The sequence below is a fragment of the Olea europaea genome, chromosome 7 (assembly GCF_002742605.1).
Source record: "Olea europaea var. sylvestris chromosome 7, O_europaea_v1, whole genome shotgun sequence".
NCBI lineage: Eukaryota > Viridiplantae > Streptophyta > Magnoliopsida > Lamiales > Oleaceae > Olea > Olea europaea.
The window spans coordinates 21546037-21557209 of NC_036243.1; the positions used below are offsets into that span (position 1 = coordinate 21546037).

Sequence of the window (11173 nt, forward strand, 5' to 3'; positions counted from 1 at the left end):
AAAAGTAAATTCTTATTCATTCTATTGTACATTAAAAAACTATAATTTTCGTTCAAAATATTTTTTTTTTTACTTTCGATTTCTTTAAAAAATTTCCTTGCTCAACAAGTCAAATGGAAGAAGGAATTATAATGGCCATTCCCATTCAAGCCCAACAATCTTCTGATTCATTTTTTGTCTTAAAAATCATTAGAAAGTTCAGAATTAAACGAATAGGAATTGTCAAAAACAAAACAAAAGGTGACACATGGTTCTATCTTTGGCTTCCTAAGCAAGGTAAACAAAAATTGAAATAATTTGGGAGTTGCGCTCTATTTTATATATTCGTGAAGCAAAAGCCAACCTTTTTCTTATTCTTTTCTTGGCCTTGGTTCTCCAACTCCAAGTAGTAATCATGAATTCTGAAAATTGAAATAATCCTCAATGGATGCACACCATTTTTTTTGGGCACTATTAAATTATGTGAAATCCTGAAAAAAGAGAAGTGATAATCTTATTTCAACATTCAACTCAAATGATTAGACGGGGTTAGGTTGGACCAACTAACCATTTTTGACAATTCTCTCTTCATTTTCATAACAACAACTGTGTCCATCGTTATATCATCAAGCATCAATTTAGATCTATTCGTTTTCTACGGATGAACTGTACGAAGAAATTTTAAACTTTGACGCTCTCAAATTGTTTCTTTTATATATGTAGGCCCCATTTGGGAATGATTTTTTACTACAAAAAATTGATTTTTTAACCGTTATTTCACTATTTTAACCATAATTTTTGACTTGTTCTCTCAGAGGTGGCCTCCACTTTTCTTCTAACTGTCAAAAAATCAATTCTCAAAATCACTACGAACAGGCCCATAATGACTATAGAAAAATACTCGGTCCTTATTTGAGCCCCATTCTTAGGGAAAAATGCATTATTATACAGTGTTTTGACATCATTTTAACTACACATTCTTCAAAAAATCATTAATATTACATGCAAATTCAAAACTTTCCCTTATTTTTTAATCACACATTTCTCATCAATACACTATTCAAAAATGCATTTTCCCTTCCGAAATAGGGCTCAAACAAATTGTCAATGTACATTCCACAATGTGAATGATCATACGTGATTCTATCAAACGTGATTCTTATTAGTGCTGAAACACTACTAAAAAACAGAGTTTCAGGCATGGATTTTCCGTTCCTAAAGCCTTAATATCCATTGCTAATAATCTTCACCAACGGAATATTTGCAACCACAAATCCGTTGGTAATTTGAGGGTCGCTAATAGTTACCAATGGATTATGCCGTAAGTAAAGAGTAAACATTTTCCCAACGAATTTTCCGTTGGTAAAGTGTGAATCTTTTACCAACGAATTTCCGTTGGTAAAAGTCTTAACCAATACCAACCGACTTTTCGTTGGTAAATATTTATCATTACAATTGGTAAAAATCAATGTTGTAAATAACTGTATGGTAAAAAAAAAAAGTATTTATTTATTTATTTATTTTTTATTATTATTATTATTATTATTATTATTATTATTATTATTATTATTATTATTTAATAATTATAATTTTTTAAAAATTTTTAGCCAACTAAATTGAAAGGCCAAAATATTGTTTAACTCCTTATTGGACCACAAATTTATAAAGGGCAACTACAAAGATATTGTTGTAAACTTCCAATATGGGATAAGTGAATTATTTTTACCAACGGATAATCCGTTTCTAATTTTCAACGAAATATCCATTGCTGAAAGATCAAAATGTTAAACGGTTATATTAGGCACGAAATATCGTTGGTAAAGAGATATCATTTTTACTAACGGATAATCTGTTTCTAATTACCAACGGAATGTCCGTAGGTAAAAGATCAAAATGTTAAACGATTATATTAGGCACGAAATATCCGTTGGTAAAGAGATATTATCTTTACCAACGAATAATCCGTTTCTAATTACCAACGGATGCAATCCATTGGTAATACTCAGTACATCACCTATGGAATATTCGTTGGAGGAAGATCCAAATGTTAAACGATTACATTAGGCACGGAAAATCAGTTGATAAAGAGATATCATCTTTACCAACGAAAAATTCGTTGCTAATTATCGTAGCTAAAAGTAAATTACTTTCACCAACGGATACAATCCGTTGGTAATTTTTCGTAGGTGAAAAGCTATTTTTTAGTAGTGAAAGTGAAGTGAGAAAATTTTGTCAAATATATCGTGCACCTTTAAAGAAAGGTGGGAAAGAGATTGCTTGCGTGCCTAAATAATAAAATAAAATTCATTAAACAATCGATTATCGAATCTATATACTTTGTTGTGGGGTTTTCTTTTCATTTTTGCGCAGTAAATAATTTATGAAACTGGACTTGTCAACCAAATTGACTTACCTTATAGGTTGATGTTACACTTACCAAATCTCATTTTTTGCAATTTATTTTAGTTTTTCTATCACTTTTAATTTACCTTTTTGATTTAAATAAGAACATAAAAGAGTAAGAGGAAATTTCATTAGAAAGACCAAAGTAGTGAAAACAAATTAAAAATAATCTCTTTTTTTTTATAAGTTTTTTCTTAAGGAGACATTAGTGAGAAACAAAGGGTATAAAAATAGATAGTGCAAGGTTCAAGTTAACTTGATTCAATTAATCTTGACAATTATATTTTTAATAAGAGTATGCTCGAGATTTTTCGCTAGGTCAAGTACGATAAGGAATATTTACATTAGGAACCCTCAACCTTTTCTGAATAATAAGTATTTAACGTGTGTTTGACAACCTTTATTTTGCTAAACAACAATTTTTTGTACAGTAAACATGCCGGATTATCAAACATAGGTCATATCAATTTTAAATTATGAGGTAATACGGTACTTAATTTTGAATCCAAAATTTTTGCTATTCCAAAACTACCCTCCAATTTCAATAGAAAAGGGCATCCAAAAGGGCAAAGTAGTAAAATGGAATTGTGTCATTGAGAACATAATTGGAAAATCAATTTCCTGGCCAATCATCAATGCATTGAATGGAGTAATTATCGGTCAGATGGTGTAGAATTTTTTTCAAATTACATTATTCAAGAAAGTAAAAACTCTTTAAATTTTTTTTTTTTTTTTTTTTTTTAGTAAAATCCAGTGCCATCTAATTGTATTGAAATGCTCAAATAGTTGAAGGTACACAAAGATTACCAAAACAAAAACGCTAGTATAACATTCAGCTCTTATAAATAGATCCTAACAATCAATGAAGACTTTTTTTGAGCCACCAATGTCTTTTAACTCTTTTAAGCAATTTCTGAACGCACTTCAAATGTTGCTAGGGTACATGAAAACGCGAACGCGGGCGCCCATGGATTTTGGTGGGAGGTTGGACTTGAACTTAGCCCTGACGACGCCACTGTTACCATGTGGGCGAATTACCTTGCCCCAAATGCACCTATAATGGGTTCCATTCTGCTTCACCTTGGCCTTGTAGATGTAAGCCATCCGCTTCCCCTGGTACCACGCCACCTCTTCCTTGCTGTTCACTCCCTCGAACCAATACTAAAATTAGCCACATAGGTCTCTACTCAATAGATCGATGTTACGTGAGAGTCACATGATCTCTTTATTTAGGAGTACTTGTTGCGATCACATATTCTCCGAAATCAAGAAAAAAATAAAAGAACACAATCAAACATTATCTTAGCCTTATGATCCACCACCCAATGCCTAGTCTCTAAACTCTCCTCTCTCGATAAGGTGAAGCAAGAAAAATAAAACAAAAAAATATAATAAAACAATCATTTTCTGTAATAACATACAAAGATCATGCGCAAGAAGATGCAAGTGACGATAGGGGATGGTGGTTAATTTGTTTTTTTTATTTTGCTTAAAGGAATAGGTGGTTGGAGACGAACTAATTATCTTGGAATTCCCCAACTTATGATTCGTAAAGGATCAAAGAAGATGTACAGGTCTGGGGCATGGAATGGACAACGTTTTAAAGGCTTTGGTATGTTAGCTAACCAAGGTTACTGATATAACTTTGTTTGGAACAACGAAGAGTTGTATTTCATGTATGAGATGTGATAATCTCTAAAATGGTATTGAATCAATCTGGAATGATACAACTCTCAGTATAGAATGAAGGAGACACTGATTGGATCAATGTGTTCACAGTACAATATGACTTATGTGATACGTACGGACGGTGTGGCCCTAATGGCATTTGCAGGATCAGTAAGATCCCAATTTGTGAGTGCTTGGAGGGATTTTATTCCAATATCATAGAGAGAATGGGATGGGCTTAATTGGACGAGCGGATGCATTAGGAGGACTCCAACAAATTGCGAGAAAGGAGATTGGTTTAGGAGGCTTGGAAATGTGAAATTGCCAGACCTTAAAATGTCGCTTAGCCCCCATTTGATTCTCATTTTTATAAGAACGAAAATAAAAAAATAGTCGTTATGGAATCCACACAAGAGAGGAAATCAAATTGGTGGCTTGATGTGATGGATAATAGTCATTTTTTTCATTTTTTTGGCCAAAGAATGGGAAACAAACGGGAACTTAATAAAAGCATGAGCCTCAAGAATTGTAGGAGAGAATGCTTCAAGAATTGTTCTTGCACGGCTTTTTCAAGTTCAGATATTGGTAGAGATGATAAAACTTGTTTCATTTGGTTAGGCAATGTGATTGATCTTAGAGAACTTGATATAAAAAGACAGTTAGCAAGATATCTACTTTCGCATGGTTGCTTCAGAACAAGGTAGATATGAAATTAATCATCTATATTATTATTTTTAATGAATTGAATAGAACCAGTCAATTTACTAAGCATTACTTATTGATCTTTCTTTCAAATATGTATTAAGTTGTTGTGTGTGTGAGCTCAATTGTTGTTGTTATTGTTGTTGCTGCATCAGATTCAGATCAAATTAAAAAGAAAAAATAGACAAGTAATGATTGAAGTATTATTGATAGCTAGCGGGATGCTTTTCCTAGGTTCATCTGCTTGGTGTGCATTGCACAAGAGAAAAAGAAGGAAGTAAAAAGTAAACATTTCAAAAAATCTTAATTGAATAAATTACAATATTTTTTATGATAGGTTTGATAGGGAGTATTTGATAGCATATAACATTACCTACTAAAGAACAAAAGAAGCTAAAATCATGTGCATTACTTTTGAATCCTATTGAGTACTATGTATCAAACATTCGCTTAGAGCCGTCCAATGCTATTGGGGCACATGTTCTAAGGGGACAAATTATGAACTTCTTTTCGTGTTTGCTAGTGATGAAACACCCACGTATCAACAAGTATTCCCATTGACTTAAGCCATCTTTCGCTGATTCAATGACTATTGAGAATGAGATAGTATTACCATTGTTTGACATGGCAACTATTGCTATTGCTATTAACAACTTTTCATGCTATAACATGATTGGAAAGGGTGGTTTTGGACCTGTTTACAACGTATGAAGGCATCAATGAAAATTCTTTTTTGCTTACAAGTAAATGGCATCGTTAAGACATTTTTCAATTTCAAAAAAAGCATTGCATGGGAAGCTATCATGGGGACAAGAAATAGCAGTGAAGAGGCTTTCACAAAGTTCTAGGCAAGACCTATAAGAGTTCAAAAATGAAGTTATTTTGATTGCCAAACTTCAACACTGAAATCTTGTCGGGCTACTCGGGTTTTGCGTTGAAGGAAAAGAAAGGATGCTTATCTACGAGTATATGCCTAACAAGAGCTTAGACTATTTCATAGTTGGTATGATTATAAAATAGATAATGGCAAGATCTCATTTTACATACTTCAACTACATTAAATTTAGCTTAATAAAATGTGCAGAAGAAAGCATAAAAAAGTTGCTTACATGGGAAAATCGCTTTGAAATTTCCATGGGAATATCGAGAGGGCTTCTTTATCTTCACCAGGATTTTAGATTAAGGATTGTACATAGGGACCTCAAATCCAGCAATATATTACTGGACAGTGACTTGAACGCCAGAATTTCTGACTTTGGACTTGCAAGAAGTGTTGGGGGATACCAATATGAAGCAAAAACAAGAAGAATAATTGAAACATTGTAAGATCTGTCAGTTATTTTTTTTTTCCTCTTGCATTTCATCATGCTTTTATTATGGTTCAACATATCATGATTCGTTGTAATGGCTCTATGTCCCCTGAATATGTTGTTGATGTGAAATTCTCAACAAAGTTAGATGTTTTCAGCCTTGAGTGCTCTTACTGGAGATTGTAAGTGGTGCAAAAAACAGGAAATTTAGTCATTTAGATCACCATCATAATCTTTTGGGACATGTAAGTCCATATAATAGTAAACTCTTTTTCCTCTTTTTTTTGTCAACTTATCATAATTTCATGATGTTGTTCCTGGATTAAAGCATGGCTACTGTGGAATGAAGGCAAGGCCATGGAAATAATTGATGACTGTCTGAAGCAATCCTATGACAAGTCTCAAGTTTTGAGATGTATTCATGCTGGTCTATTGTGACACGACCCGTCCCGATCACCCTAATGGATCCGACACGTGTCATGCGCCGATGGTAGATACCAGCTAAATGTCAGACCCACCACCAAGGCAAACTTGACATGCTTTGACTGTAATAATTTTATAAAAATTTCGACAGAGTTTCCTCTGAAAAATGGACTAAAACCACCTGAGAATAAAACCAAAAATCCCAAACCTATACACATACTTTAAAATAGGGTATACTAGCCCATCAAAATACTGATTCTTCAAGGAGTTGTACTGAAAAAGAAATTTACCATTTCAAAACATACACAAAATATGCAATGGGTATGAGACCTAATACATTTTTGATACAAAATACATTAACCCCCAAAATATATGTTGTATGAATTAACAAAATGAGACATACAAATAAGGACACGATGAAGCTCAACTCGTCGAACAACAGGCTCTGATATGGCTCAACGCAGCTTCTATCTGATAAGAAATGAGGTGACAAAAATATGAGCTTGCGACTCAGTAAGTGGATATTTGTAAAAGTTATACTTTAACATTTATAACACCTTTCTAAATACTAGTATATAGTAAAAATTTCCTTTCACAATACGTTAAATTAAAATCTTCATTCTTTCAACTGAATCAACTAAATACTGTAAAATCTATTTCTAAAATCTGATAAGCTATGTAATACTGGAACATCACACCAAAAATGTACCCTGAATAACCATACTCGTGTATCGATTAATCTCGATATACATAGCAAGGTCATTAAATTCTGAAATTCTGTAATTCTGAAATTCTGGTCATACGTGCGCAGAGCTATAAAATGGTCGTACACTATGGAAACACATTCACAATAGTGCAGAGCGGGTAAAATCACTATACTGATCATACGCTGTGGAAACACATTCACACTAGCGCAGAGTGGGTAAAATAACCATATGAAGTCATACACTGTGGAAACACATTCACACCAGTGCAGACGAGGGTAAAATCACTTGGGTACTTTCCGATGATTTTAAAATAACTTTGAATATACTGAAATATTTAATACTGAAATAATATGTCAATGAAAGAATTTAACTGAACTGAATTTAACTTTTAAAAACATTTGATAATAAAATTCGTTTTATTTTGAAAAATCATGCTATCAACTCAACTTATAAAATACGTAACTTCAAAATTAAATAAATACTTATTTCTAAAAATAAATAAATTTATCCACTCACATAACACAAGCTGAACCTAAACTGGTCGATATGCTCTTCCAACTTCCTCGTCACCACCTGGAATACATAACAAGATGGCTAATCAACTACTATTAAATTAAGAAACTTTAAAATTTACTTCTATAATACTTAACCAAAATTGGTCGATGCTCGAATGAATTCCCAAATATTCTTTTGATCAATGGAGCTAATCCCACTTTGTAATCCCTTTTCTAATAACTAATTCATCAACAAAACCTTATTCCCAAGTTAAAATTAATTTTACTTTCCAATTTAATGAAACTAGTGACCATAATTTCCACCCATCTAATATACATTTGCTCCTTAAAATCAACTCCCAAATGAAATATTCCATTTATATAATCACTTCCACAATTAATTAATTAAAATCCCCAAAATCGGATTCTAGGGTTTCCAAAATTTTCATTGCCTAAACACCTTGTTAAAACTGAAACATAATTAATCCCTAAGCTTGAGCTCCAAATCGTACATATATCACATAAATTTAACATTTTATTATTACATGATAAAACCCTAAAAATTTTAATATAAACCTTACTTAATCATCTAAGACAAATGGAAAAATTTAACCCAACTTGAAGATATCAACCTTACCTCCTTTCCTTTTCTTTTTCCCCTTCTTCTTCCTTTTTCTTTTCCTTTTTTCCCTTTTTCTTTTCCTCTTTTTCTCTTCTTTCTCGGCCGGTTCTGCTTCTCGTAGTGTGTGTGTGTGTTTTGGTGTGAAAATGAGAAAAAAAATGGGTCAAAGGTTGAATTAATTTGTCCACAATCCCATAATTGCAAATTAAGTCCCTTAACTTTACTTTTTAGTAACCTTTAATCCTTAAACTTCCAAAAGTGTATATATAAATTTCAAACTTTTAAATATATCCAATTCAACCTTCATATTTTGTCAATTGCAAAATAAACCCAAATAAAATGATTTGGTCAATCAAGTCCCAATAAAAATGATTTATTTCATACAAGTCCTCATTGGACTTGACTTTGAAAATTTCACTATTGACTTTGACTAGATAAAATTGTGGGTTGTAACATATTGTGTCTCCAGAAACTGTCGGAAGACAGACCAACAATGGCATCTGTAGTTTTCACTTTTCATGCTGGGAAATGTAGGCGTAACATTGCCTCAGCCGAAGAAACCTGGATTTTTCATTGAAAGGAGTTCAAATGAAACTGATGTGTTTCTTGACGGGAGTTGCCTCTCTGAAAATTCTATGACAGTAACAATGCTTGCTGCCCTATAACAAAAGTTTGCATGCTGTAATACTAATGATTTTTTTTATAATTTATTAGAAACACCAGCAACATACACCTAGACACAATGTGGGGTTAGGATTCCCCTTTCCATGATTTATTGATTGAAGTAAAGTACGATCAAGGGGACATTTCGCAGAAGTTTGCATGTTAAAACACTAATGGCAAAATGTCTTTATGGTAAGTTTGCTGCATAATCTTTTTTTGGCTCTAGTTGGAAGAGGTTTTCCTTAAATTCTTTTGGATGAAATTCCACCTTTTTATATCTTGCTTGGTTTCTGTACATAGAGTTTTGCAAAAGCTAGATATTAAAAACAGCATTGCTTTTTAGATCGAAAGGCCTAGCAGCTATCACATGAAAAAAGATCGACATTTCAGTCTTTAGATAAATATCTTTATATTCGCTCCATGCATTGATCACTTAAGTTCAAAAATTTGCTATTCTACTACTTTGTCTAAACAATTATGGTAAACCCCGACTTAAGCATCATGATGCAATCAGTGTTATATGGGTTATCCAGCCCATGAGGAAAAAGCCCAATCCTCCTTATTTTAGGTCAACAAAAGTGACCACATATATAAATTCTCCAAAAACATAGCTGTGAGATGTGAGAGAGAGAGAGAGAGATAAAAATCTGTGGCTTTCAATTGCATGAGAAAAATACGAAGGCAACCATTAGAAAAGTCAAAAATTGTGGCTACAATTGGAGGAAAAAATGTCATAGCTATTGGAGAAGAATTAAAAGAAGAGAATGATTTTTTTTTTCTTTCAATTTGGGTGTATACACAGGTTATTTTTCTTCTCTACATAATACAAATTGAGATTTTCTTTAAGTTGTATTTTTGGTACTTCATAGGTGCAGTATTTAAAGTGAATTCTCACAAAATTGATAAAATTGTTGATTTGTGGAGAGATTATTTAGGCCCTGTTTGATTAACCTACATTTTTCATGGAACTAAAAATTGGTTTTCCAACTTCCACTTTTGCACTTGTTTGATAACATTTTTTTCCCTAGAATTCATTTTCTTGCTTTCCTTGCCACCTCAACTAAATTAATGTAGTGAAAAAAAAAAAAAAAATTTGGCAATGGAAACAAATTTTAAGAATTATTGTAAAAATATATTTTCCTTTAATTGGCAATTCCCATGTAAAACAAAGTCAAACGAACACCAAATGATAAATGATTTTTTTGAATTATTTATTTATTTAGCAATAGAAAAAATTTCATCTTCAATACCAATAAAATATATCTCTTTAATTGACAATTTTCATATAAAATAAAGTCAGACGAACACCAAAAATACTTTTATTTCATTATTTTTCACATGAAAAATTATCTTTTATCAAATACAATAATTTACAATTTTCAGGAAAACAATTTCTAAGCAATTCAATTCCCTGGAATTCATTTTCTTTCCATCCAAATTTCATATTTGTAATCAAATGGATCCTTGTTGTCTTAAAGATTAATTATTGTGGTATTCCAATTTGTAAAGAATTCAAGTTTTGGGGCATAAATTTGAATATTGTAATCTATATATATTTTTATTATAATGGATTTTGGCCGGAGTTGTCCTGTAATTTTTTCCCCTCATTTCCACATAAAAATTTGGCGTTGTGTTTGCTTCTTTTTTCTTTGATTATTTACTTACATATTTAATCACTCTAGTTAGTTGCTTGAATTGATGAATTATTCTTGCAATGTAACGCCCCGAGTTCTGGCAACCTGAAACGTTACGAAACATGAATTTATTAAAGTGCTTGAAACAATAATTTTAATATACCAAGAAATTCAGTAAAAATTGAACAACCTTTAACAAAAGATAAATTAAAATTTAATAAGATATGCAGAACGTTTTGAAATCATATCTTTCATCAAACATGAATAAAACTAGTTCCAACAAACAATAGAAGTAGGACTGTATTAAAAATTTAACGTCACTCATAAATGAATCTAAAAACAAAACTAATAATAACATGTTAAAATTATAATATTCTTAAAATTAAAGTATTTCATGACGTAGATCCGTTGGTCCAATAGCACATCCATCCACCGCCGTCCAGCATACTAATTTTTATCTAAAATTTGTAAATAAAGAGGGATGAGTATAACGAATTATATAATGAGATGCTTGCTACTCCACAATCAAATCAAACATGAAATTATACATAAATTCTTTTACCAACGT

At 31.8% G+C, this 11173-nt stretch overlaps 1 long non-coding RNA gene across 1 annotated transcript; it reads right to left on the bottom strand.

Moving 5' to 3' along the window:
* Positions 1 to 6753: 6753 nt before the first annotated feature.
* Positions 6754 to 8662, bottom strand: LOC111397427. The gene is made up of 3 exons (XR_002703240.1): positions 8324 to 8662; positions 7709 to 7765; positions 6754 to 6956 (listed from the first exon to the last, which is right to left on the bottom strand). It is a non-coding gene; the product is annotated as an uncharacterized LOC111397427 (long non-coding RNA).
* Positions 8663 to 11173: the final 2511 nt, after the last annotated feature.